The sequence below is a fragment of the Triticum urartu genome, chromosome 5A (genome assembly GCF_056163025.1).
Source record: "Triticum urartu cultivar PI428250 chromosome 5A, HENAU_Tu73, whole genome shotgun sequence".
Lineage (NCBI taxonomy): Eukaryota > Viridiplantae > Streptophyta > Magnoliopsida > Poales > Poaceae > Triticum > Triticum urartu.
This window is the reverse complement of record NC_141877.1, coordinates 561,475,892-561,488,420: the sequence shown is the minus strand read 5'-3', so window position 1 is coordinate 561,488,420 and position 12,529 is coordinate 561,475,892. Positions and strand designations below refer to the sequence as shown.

Below are 12,529 nucleotides of genomic sequence, written 5' to 3'. Positions count from 1 at the left end.
CATGGCGTGAGAGCCTATCCCTGCTGGCCTCATTCCCAAACTGAGACAACATTCCGGCAAGGTGGATTAGTGGCCAAAACTGCAGGTAGAGCAGGACCCGATCCTGGTGGAGTTAAACACAGCGGCTACGAGCTTATCAGTGAGCTGGTGGTGGAGTTAAGCACATGCAATGTCTTCGGGCGGTCGGTCAGGAAACTAACGATGCATGATTAGCATCGTGTGGCGCAATACATCTGTACAACGGAATACCATATGAGAAAATAAGAGACAATTTGATCTATATACAAGATAAATGGAGTAAAACTATCTAGAACAAAGAAGGACATGTATTATAATTAGGAAGCATGGCAGGGGAGGAAATATTATTACAGAAGTATGTATAAAAGCACCTGATGGAAGATGGACAATATTTACATTTCAAAGGCGCTTAGTATAACAAAAACAAAAATGCAAAAGAAGAAGAAGAAGAAGAAGAAGAAGAAGAAGCAGTCTAGATGGAAACAACTATCTAAACAGAAGAAGTATAAAACTGTAATTTGGAATTAGCAACTGTAGTATGATGCATGATTTTTTTATCTCAAGCTAACTCATATTAGATGGAAGCATATAAATCTGAACTGTCAGATCCAGATGAAAAATGAGTCATAAGCTAGCGGGGGAGATGAGGAGAGGTGAGGGAAGATTTCGAACAGAGTGGAGGGTCATTCCTCATTGCGATGAAAATCCGTCATCCAGATACCTTGCCGCAGCAACCTTCGCCATGCCGCTGGTGAGCCTCACCTCCTCCTTGTGCTCGGTTGTTGAAAGTCAACGAAGACTCCTGGATCGGTGACGATGCATCAGCAATGTGGGGATGAAGGAGGAGGATCTCGGCAAGATCCCTACCAGGGATTTGGGGAACGAATGTCCTGCTGAGAACGGCGGGGAGGTGGCGTCATCTACGGCTCGGTGGAGAACGGCGTGCATGTGATTCGGATCGGAAGAACAGAGAGACGGGAGAGACAAGAGAGAGGAAGAGGATGCGGGGATTGGGGGCGGGTGGGTGGGGAGTGGGTTCGACTCAGATGATGACCTCTACTACTACAAGGCCAAACTTTCGACATCTACGCATACCATTGTACATCTTGACTACGAGATCCATGCTCCCGGACGAACATGGCACACGGAGGGATCGTATTCCGCTACCTCCTGCCCTCCGCCTCTGGCGCCGATCTGCTGATGGTGAGGAGATTCATCTCGCCGTTGAGAGGCCGCAAATCGAGGTTCCAGCTCTTCAGGCTACATAAGCAACAGGAGGGCCGGCCGGCTCCCTGGTCCTGGCGCGTCTACCAGATGGCCGGGCAGGTGCTCTTCGACGGTCAGGCCTGCTCCAAGGCCTTCGACACGGGACACGCTGGCAGGCCGGGCTACGTCTACTTCCTCGATGACGTCTACCCTGGTGGTCCACACGGTGTCCTCCAGCAGAACGAGTATCCCTGCGCCGAGATAGGGATACTCATTTCATCTATATGGATACTTGTATCAGCCCTTAGGTGGAAACAAATTATGCCAGGTAGCATGGATACTTGTATCAGCCCTTCAAACAAGGAAACAAGCAATCATGTTAGCTAGCGGCGCATATAGTTGAGGGACGGAGTACCTGAGTTGAGATCGCATGAAAAAAGAAGAAGAATAAAGGTGGCTGGAATTCTAACCTTTTGCTTCACAAAACAAAAATGTACATACTTTTTTTTAGCAAGCGTGTGTGTTTGAGCCAGTGTTATTAGACAAGATAACAATGTACTAGCAGGCAGTCGGCACGAAGAGCTCTGATAGCTGTTACAACTTATGCAAGATTTATACAGTAGTAGAATCACAGAAGTGTAATTTTAAGCTAGTGTACTCTCACTAATAACGAGAAGGAACTATTTTTTATTCAGATGCTTACAGAGATACATGTACTCTTATTCTTCACAAAAATGTTAACTGCACTTTTCTGCTATATAAGGGTCGTAAGTATGCTCTTATTCTTCACAAAAATGTTAAGTGCACTTTCAGTTATATAAGTCCAAATAAACTAATTGTTTCTGCAGCTATTAATAAATGGCGTGTGTGAACAACATATTTTACTGAAAGCTACAATTTTTAAAATGCAATAACACAATGGAAATGTATATGAACACCTATCACTTTAAGGTCGAACTAAGATCAAGCTACATATGTGTTGACATGTTTGCTCGGAATTGCATATATCCATCACAATAGTTACATACGGATTGTATTCAAAGTGAATTGCGTTAGCATGTTTTCTCCATTTTGACCAGTTTTTGCTCTACAGTGCATACATCCCTACTGCCAAGTTCTTAAGCTGAAGCTGGGCGTCATCGGACTTGGAGGCCATTGTCAGCGGTGTAGCGTTGGTGAAGGTAAAACCTAAAGAGACAACCACAGAAGCATGGGAGTGTGCGGTGTGGTCTGTCGCCTGTCAGTCGGATGCAGTACTAAAACTGTTGGCGAAAAACGCTTCGACTTTGATGTGGGGCTTTGGTATGTGGTCACTGAGGCCATCTGCCGACTCATCCAATGACTCTCTAGCACGTGCAATAGGAGAGAGAGGGGCCACAAAATTTTGTGTCGCCCCAATTATTACTGAGATCAAACAAGCGGGAGGACTTGTAGCATGAGCCATTTTTAGGCAGCCAGGGAACTATAAAGTTTGTTCTATTATTACAGATGAATAGAAGGCTTTCGATCAGGTATACTTACTTGCTTTAGTATCTGTAAAACCCTAAAATGGCCTTTGGCATGAGTATGGCGTTTTGGATATCGGCCTCCATGGAAGCAATTTTGGAAAAAAACAAGATTCAGAATTTCTGGTTTAAAAAAATCTGATTTTTTTATACAAGTAAACAAGGATGTGAGGTGTATGTGTAAATTTTAGGATGAAATACCTTTAAATGCGATCTGTACAAAAAAGAGAAATTCATGGTCTGGGAGGATGAACGGTATCATGTGTTAAAAAGCCCTAGATTTGTTTTTCTATTGCACAGCCCTCATTTCAACGTATTTCATCTTGAAAATTTATACATTTGTGCATTATGCTTTCATGTATGTCTATATTTTCTTATAATTTTTTGAACAGTAAAAATATGAATTTTCATTAATTTTGAATTTTACATTTGGAGGCCTCCATGGAGTTCGGCCTCCAATAGCAATATCTTCTTTGACATCCACTATAAGTACTATTAGTTGTAAGAAGGCCTAAATAGGGTGGCAGCACGACTTCTCAAGGCTCACATGTTATTAACACTAGATCCCTTTTGTTTGCAGACAACTGGGATACATCACAGTCATGGCAAGAGTACATAAAACAAGTGGGGTATTAGCACAAGCAGCTCATACAGTGGGATGAACCCAATTCGTCTAGGTCATCTCACAAAACTTTGCCTGGAAAAATCTACTTCAAATCCACCCATAGCGCAATGAAAAACAGTTGGATTCAATGGCTAGCTTAATCTTCCTAGCTTGCTGCAGAATTAGACCTATCTATGAGTGAATAAACTTTTTTTCAATTGCTAGCTTACTCGATCTTCCTAGCTTGCAGCAGAATTAGACCTATCTATGAGTGAATAAGTTGCTCCTAAACTGAGACTAACATCAGTTACCCCCTTCCAACAGATCTAACAGTGTTCAAAAACTAAAGAAAGTGTATCTATGATCGAGAGATAGGAAGGGGACAGGAGGCGTCCTGTCTTGGGGTTTCCTGTCGGCAGTGGATCCTGCAGGCTGGATGCCTGAGATGGGGACGAGGGCGAAGCTTTACCCGCCTTTCTGTGGTGTAGTCGTCCGACGAGACTGTGCCGGCATAGGCGCCGACGATCGATGACATCGAGGCCTACTGGATGATGCTACAGATAGAGCCGTGGAGGAGGACACGGTTCCATCTTGAGCCAAATTGGTTTGGCCAGGCAGATAATGGGTTATGGGCCTACTAATGCAAGCAATAGGCACAATGGCTGATACTCATTTTTTTAAACTATTCTGAAAAATAGGTTACATGTTTTTTTTATCACGGATTTAAACAAAAGAGAGAACTGACTAGTTGGAAAAACAATATTGTACAACATATAACCTTGGTATTTTAACAATTACTTACCTGAGTTTCTCTTCAGGAGTGATCCCAAGAGCAACTTCACATACTGGGCAGGATACAATCTCCTCTTCATCTATTTTCTTCATAATACACTCCCGGCAAACTGCATACATGAAGATGGTTATAATACAGGCAGGCATGCAAGTATCATACAGAGTTTTCTAAGAACCAAATTTATCATCGCACACATGTCACCTCACGTCGGACAGTTTCTATGTATAGGCTATACGGTTCGTCTGTCGTCGTAAACCAGCAGCAAAACACTCTCTCCTCAAAAGTGATCATGCTTCGGCTGCTCCGCATCTCCCTAGCCCCCCGTTCTGCTCTGATCCCGAGCTCCAAACCAAATTCTCCTCACAGACTAGCGGCCGATCTCTGCAAAAGGAGATGGATGCCGGCAGTAGTAGTAGGATTACGACTACAAGGAAGAGGAAATCAGCAGCAGCGGTTGGACACAACGAAGGCGGAGAGGGTGAAGACTGACGCGATCTCGACCCCCCCCCCCCCCCCCACCCGGATGACATGCTCCCGAAAGATAATCTTGCTCCTCCCTATCAAGCAAGGTAGTCGCACCCAGATCCTCGTGATACGGAGCCTCTTTATATTGTGACTTTCCTATGATTCAAATAAAATCAAAAACACCGTTGGTTCTTAGAAAAACTAACAACATTTTCCTTTTTGAAATGGTGTGTGTGTGTGTGTGGGCGGGGGGGGGGGGGGTCAACCATCTCAATATTGTTTCAACAAGAGACCAATTCTTAAGATAACCTGGATAACTAACATTAATCCCACTAAATAAGTGTAGCCTGCACTTTTCTTAAAAAATGTAACTAAATAAAAAGGTGTAAGTTGCACTTTGACTGAACTAATGTTGCACTTTTCTGAATTGAATGGCATATACGGAGAAGAGACCATCAGAATCACCTATGGAGTGTGGAGCAAGCTGTTCAGCTCGCTTGGTATGGAACTTCGATGGCCACGCACTGGCGTGGACCATTACCAGCCAGAACTACTAGACACCACCATGGAACAAACCGAAGGCATCTCACCTAGAAGATCTTTTGAACAAATCATGGCTACTGCAAATCCTTGTACAGTGGGTAAAGAAACATAATTACCACAAGAAAGAAACAGAGGAACTTTAAACCGAAAGTGCCTACATAAACTTTTCAAATTCTTTGTCTAGCAGGTCTACGGCTAGGCTAACCTCTTTTTTCGCCCCTTCTCCCTTTGCCTGGTCCAACAAAAATGTGAAAGATATGCAGATATAGAGTCCTAGGTAGGCTGGCCGATCGATGGATAACTGAATGACGAGCATGAGCGGATATGCTGGAGAGCGGGGCAGCTAGGTGCTGCAATGGCAGGGAAGGGAGGCTGTCTTCACCGTGCAGCAAGGGAGCCTAGACGCCTGGCACCGGCGGTAGCGCAGCTCCATCACGAACTCATTCACCGGAGCACCCACCGGCCCATGGACCTCGTCGTTCAGCTTGCAGCTCAGCCACCGCTTGAGTAGGACATGCAGTGAGGGCAGACCGGCTCGTCATGGCATAAGATCTCCATCCAGCCTCCACCAAGATCTTCTCGGCCATATCTTCCTCCTGCTGTTGTGCATCGCGGATCGAGTCCAGGCGTGGACGTGGATTTTTAGAACATCTGCACCCGGGCCCTGCTATCCTAGCTGTCCAATATTGCTTTAAGATCTGTGCAACACAACTAACTTTCTATCTGAAATTTTCTCTTTTTTGTTTCTCTCGCATAAAACATGTTTTGAAGTTCAAACCTTTGCAGCGTGGCAAAGCTTTCTATTTAGAATCTAGGATAAATCTTTCAGATTTTTTGGTCAAAAATAAATATACAAAAAATGATTTTTTAGACTTAAAAAATCATTTTTTGTATATTTATTTTTGACCAAAAAATCTGAAAGATTTATCCTAGATTCTAGATAGAAAGCTTTGCCACGCTGCAAATGTTTAAACTTCAAAACATGTTTTATGCGAGAGAAACAAAAAAAAGAAATGTGTTTGCACGAATCGCGAAGCGCAGAATGGATGGATAGATAGGAAGGGCCTGGGTGCACGTGTTCTATTATATATTTTTGGTCCAGGCGTCCGCCATCTGCAACCACTGGCGTCGCCGCGTCGGGAGGCCCTCCACTGCCCATACCGACAACTATAGGATCTTCGGCAGCTCTGCTGATCCGCACTCAGCCCTCTCTGACGAGGCCGTGGGGCCTGTTTCTGTTGCTCCGCTCCGGGAGGGTGGGTCGTGGTATCATCCCATGTTGGCGCGGTCATGCCATGCTCAACCTCCGCACCGGCGAGCGCATTGCCCTCCAGGATGGCGTGTGCATCCTCATCAACTCCGACGACATCAGGTGCCTCATGATGATTTGTGCAGTCGCCATGTCCGCTGCCCCGTCTTCTGGTGCCTGCATGGTCGCTGCCATAACGTTCAACCAAACAAACATGGCCTTCTACCGCCCGGGCATGGAGTATTGGATGTCGCTACCGGCAGAGATGATGGCCCCGCCCAACGCCCAAGACCTGACTTACCACCACAGATGGTTCCAGGCCGTTGACTCAGATGATGACCTCTACTACTACAAGGCGAACTTTCGACATCTACAATACCATTGTACATCTTGCCTACGAGATCCGTGCTCCCCGGACGAACATGGCACACTGGGGGATCGTACCTTGCTACCTCCAGCCCTCCGCCTCTGGTGCCGATCTGCTAATGGTGAGGAGATTCATCTCGCCGTTGAGAGGCCGCACGTCACGGTTCTAGCTCTTCAGGCTACAGTAGCAACAGGAGGGCCGGCCGGCTTCCTAGTCCTGGAGCATCTACCAGATGGCCGGGCAGGTGCTCTTCGACGGCCGGGCCTGCTCCAAGGCCTTCGACATGGGACACGCTGGCAGCCCGGGCTACATCTACTTCCTCGACGACGTCTACCCTGGTGGTCCGCACAGTGTCCTCCAGCAGAACGAGTATCCCTGCGCCGACGCCGGCGGGTGGCGTTACTCAATCCCCAGTGAGATCGAGCGTTGCCTGCCATGGTCTCCCCCCTCGGACACCTCGCCGTGCGTTTGGTACCACCACTAATTGAGCTATACCCAAGTACCCAACAGGTTCAGTTTGAGGCATCATACAGATATCAATCAGTTTAATTAGAGTCTTTGTTGTTTGTGTTTGCTCCTCGTCAGTGTTTCTTTTGTGTTGTACTCTTTGATTTGGTTGTTGTTGTAATATGTGAACCTGAAAGTTCCATATCCAGTTTGCTGTATGTGTGCAAAATTTGAAGTCTGTTTCCGAACTCATTTCATCTATATGGATACTTGTATCAGCCCTTAGGTGGAATAAATTATTCCAGGTAGCATGGATACTTGTATCAGCCCTTCAAACAAGGAAATAAGCAATCATGTTAGCTAGTGGCGCATATAGTTGAGGGACGGAGTACCTGACTCGAGATCGCATGAAAAAAAAAGAATAAAGGTGGCTGGAATTCTAAGCTTTTGCAAGCATGTGTGTTTGAGCCAGTGTTATTAGAAAAGATAACAATGTACTAGCAGGGTGTCGGCACGAAGAGATCTGATAGCTGTTACAACTTATGCTAGATTTATACAGTAGTAGAATCCACAGAAGTGTAATTATAAGCTAGTATACTCTCACTAATAACGAGATGGAACTATTTTTTATTCAGATGCATACAGAGATACATGTACTCTTATTCTTCACAAAAATCTTAACTGCACTTTTCTGCTATATAAGGGTCGTACGTATACTCTTATTCTTCACAAAAATGTTAAGTGTACTTTTGAGTTAATTGTTTCTGTAGCTATTAATAAATGGTGTGTATGAACAACATATTTTACTGAAAGGTGCAAATTTTAAAATGCAATAACACAATGGAAATTTATATGAACTCCTATCACTTTAAGGTCGAACTAAGATCAATCTACAGATGTGTTGACATGTTTGCTTGTCGGAATTGCATATATCATTCACAATAGTTCTATACGGATTCTATTCAAAGTGAATTTCGTTAGCTTGTTTTCTCCATTCTGACCATTTGTAGCTGTATAGTCTATACATCCCTACTGCCAAATTCTTAAGGCTGCAGCTGGGCGTCATCGGGGTTGGAGGCCATTGTCGGAGGCGTACCGTTGGCAAAGGTAAAACCTAAAGAGACAAGGACAGGAGCATGGGACAGTGCGGTGTGGTTTGTCGCCTGTCAGTCGGTTGCAGTACTAAAACTGTTGGCGGAAGCCGCTTCAACGCTGATGCGGGGCTTTGATGGACTCTGATGCCATCTGCCGACTCATCCAATGACGCTCTTATACGTGAAATTGGAGGGAGAGGGGCCACAAAATTTTGTGTCAACCCAATTGCTACTGAGATGAAAGAAGTTGGAGGCTTGCAGCATGAGTCATTTTGAGGCAGCTGAAGAAACTATAGAGTTTGTTCTATTGTTACAGATGAACAGAAGATTTTGGATCATGTATACTTACTTGCTTTAGTATCTGTAGAACCACCAAATGGCTTATTTTGACATCTATTGTATGTACTACTCCCTCCGTCCCATAATATATGAGTGTTTTTACCACTAGTGAATGGACTCTGAGGCCATCTGCCGACTCATCCAATGACGCTCTTATACGTGAAATTGGATGGAGAGGGGCCACAAAATTTTGTGTCAACCCAATTGCTACTGAGATGAAAGAAGCTGGAGGCTTGCAACATGAGCCATTTTGAGGCAGCCAAAGAAACTATGGAGTTTGTTCTATCGTTACAGATGAATAGAAGATTTTGGATCATGTATACTTACTTGCTTTAGTATCCGTGGAACCTCCAAATGGCTTATTTTGACATCCACTGTATGTACTACTCCCTCCGTCCCATAATATAAGTGCGTTTTTAATCATGGGATGGAGGGAGTATTGGTGATATGAAGACCTAAAAGGTGGCAGCACCACTTCTTAAGGTTCGCATATTATTAACGCTATGCAGGTGTACTTATACATGGATTTGAAGAGAATTGACAAGTTCGAAAAACAATGTTGTACAACAGATAATTAACAATTGTATCCCCTATTCTTAAATAGTTGATTTCCACTAAATCTAGTTCTCTCAACATGGGGCCTTCTACCTCACCTGGTCTGCCATGTCAGTATCCACGTGCAGGAAAATCACCTAGTTTTAACAATTACTTACCCGAATTTACCTTCAAGAGTGATTCCAAGAGAAACATCGCATACTGGGCAGGATTCGATCTCCTCCTCATCTATTATCTTCATAATACACTCCAGGCAAACCGCATACAGGAAGATGGTTATAATACATGCAGGCATGCAAGTATGATACAGAGATTTGAAAGAACCAAATTTATAATTGCTCACATGTCATCTTCTCATATTGGACAGTTCCCTATGTATACGCTATAAGATTTGTCTGTCGTTGTATGTAAACCAGCAGCGAAACACTCTCTCCTCATAAGCGAGCATGCTTCAGTTGCTCCGCATCTCCCTAGCCCCCCGTTCTGCTCTGATTCCGAGCTCCAGCAAACCAAATTATCCTCACGGACTAGGGGTTGATCTCTACCATAGGAGATGGAGGCCGGCAGTAGTAGTAGGAGTACGACTACCAGGAAGAGGATATCACCCACACTCGAGGATGAGGGCGGTGGCGGAGGATGAAAAAAAATTGAGGTTGGGCGGACCCATGATAAAATGTCTTGTGTCCACATGTATATCACACATACATTCATCTAAAAAATGTATATCACTCACTCACTCACACACACACACACACGCGCGCGCGCGCGCACACACACACACAGAGAAACACACACACACACAGACACACACAGACACACAGACACACACACACAGAAACACACACACACACACACACACACACACACACACACACACCATATCAAGCAATGCTATCATATAAATAACAAATTCAAATCATCATCCCCGCATGTGCTCTTGCCATTGGCTGCCTGGTTGCCCCTCCTGCAAGGATTCGTCGTCGCCAATTCGTGTCCACCCATGGACTGAAGCATGGATGAACGAACGAAGGAACTAGTATCACTGGATCGAGCATTATGGACAGGAAGAGAGGATCGGTGACAATGCGTGACTTGCATATGGCCCAGTATTGTATGTGACTTGCATAACGCCCAATAATAATTTTTGGCATTCAATCTATATGTATAGGTAAATAATCGCTGCAAATCAAGGTAGGGGGGAAGTCGGGGGGAAATGAAAAGACTAACCAGTAACTGAGATCAGAGAATGACTTGAGGGTGACTTGTGTTGGCTTGGCTTCCCCGAAAGCAGATTCAGTGAGATTGTGAAAGAAAGTCATCGCTACAACTTATCTGCCTTCCAAGCTAGCTAGATCTACCGGTAAATAAAGAGTCAAAGCAAAATCTTATAATTTGTCAGTTTTAGCATGTAACCTTGTATGCACATTCGTTGCTATCTTATCTTATACTCAGTGGCGGAGGACGAAAAAAATTGTGTTCACAGGTGAGGCGGACCCATGATAAAATGTCTTGTGTTCACAGGTATATCACACACACACACACACACACACACACACACACACACACACACACACCATATCGTGCAATGCTATCCATAAAAATAAAAAATTGGGCAATTTAAATATCTGACTGTAAAAATAATGTCCAAAATGAAAATTCCACTTTAAAGACAAGTTGATTATGTGAAGTTAAATAATAAAATGCATTAAACACTAAACAAAGAAATCAATGATGACCACTAAACTTGAAAATCACGCCAAGAAATTCAGAATCACATTTTCATCCAATTATACATAATATTGGAAATTAACCCTACCAATTCAGATTCTACCCTGCAAAAAAATTCAGATTCCATCTTCGTGAACCAGGAATTAGAAAAAACCAAGGTATGCATCACTTGCGATTCTTTTGAGTGATACTTGGAGAGATATAGAAAAGTTGGCTTGACGTACTCTTCCGCCCCTAGCGACGGAGTGGGCTAGGGCGACAGTAGAACGCTATGATATTAATGTACTAGAAAAAAAATCACATCATCATCCCCACATGCGGCTCTTGCCATTGGCTGCCTGGTTGCTGCTCCTACAAGGATACGTCGTTGCCAATTCGTGTCCACCCATGGACTGAAGCATGGATGAACGAACGAACGAACTAGTACCTCTGGATCGAGCATTGCGGACCGGAAGATAGGATCGGTGACTATGTGTGACTTGCATATGGCCCAATATTGTATGTGACTTGCATAACGCTCAATAAGAATTCTTGGCGATCGATCTATATGTATAGATAAATACTCGCTGCAAATCAAGGTAGGGGGGAAATCAGGGGGCAATGAAAAGACTAACCAGTAACCGAGATCTGAGAATGACTTGAGGGTGACTTGTGTTGGCTAGGCTTCCCCGAAAGCAGATTTAGTGAGATTGTGAAACTAAGTCATCGCTGCAACTTATCTGCCTTCCAAGCTAGATAGATCTAACAGTCAATAAAGAGTCAAAGAGAAATCTTCTTATAATTTGTCAGTTTTAGCACGTAACCTTGTATGCATGTTCGTTGCTATCTTATCTTATACTCAGTGGCAGAGGACGAAAAAAAATTAGGAGAGGCCCGCCCATGATAAAATGTCTTGTGTTCACATGTATATCACACACACATTCATCTGAAAATGCATATCGCACACACACAGACACAATATCGGATAATGCTATCCATAAAAATAAAAATTCAGCAATTAAAAAATCTAACTGTAAAAATAATTATACCAAAATTAAAATTCCACTTGAAAGACAAGTTGATTATGTGAACTTAAATAATAAAATCCATTAAACACTATACAATGAAATCAATGATGACCAGTAAACTTGAAAATCACGCCCAGAAAATCAGAATCACATTCATCCAGTTATACATGATATTGGAAATTACCCTACCAATATAGATTACATCCTTGTGAACCAGGAATTAGAGAAAACCGAGGTATGCACCACTTGCGATTCTTTTGAGTGATACTTGGAGAGAGATTGAAAAGTTGGCTTGACATACTCTTCCGCCCCTAGCGACAGAGTGGGCTAGGCCGACCGCAGAACGCTACGATATTAATTTACTACAAAAAAATCAGATCATCATCCCCACATGCACTCTTGCCATTGGCTTCCTGGTTGCCGCCCCTGCAAGGATTCGTCGTCGCCAATTCCTGTGCACCCATGGACTGAAGCATGAATGAACGAACGAAGAAACTAATACCTTTGGATCGAGCATTATGGGCGGGAAGAGAGGATCGGTGACTATGCGTGACTTGCATATGGCTCATTATTGTATGTGACTTGCAAAACGCCCAATAAGAATTTTTG

The 12,529-nt window shown here is 43.8% G+C and overlaps 1 pseudogene; it reads left to right on the top strand.

Moving 5' to 3' along the window:
* Positions 1–1,155: 1,155 nt before the first annotated feature.
* LOC125526472 (uncharacterized) lies at positions 1,156–7,234 on the top strand (annotated as a pseudogene).
* The last annotated feature ends 5,295 nt before the right edge of the window (positions 7,235–12,529 follow it).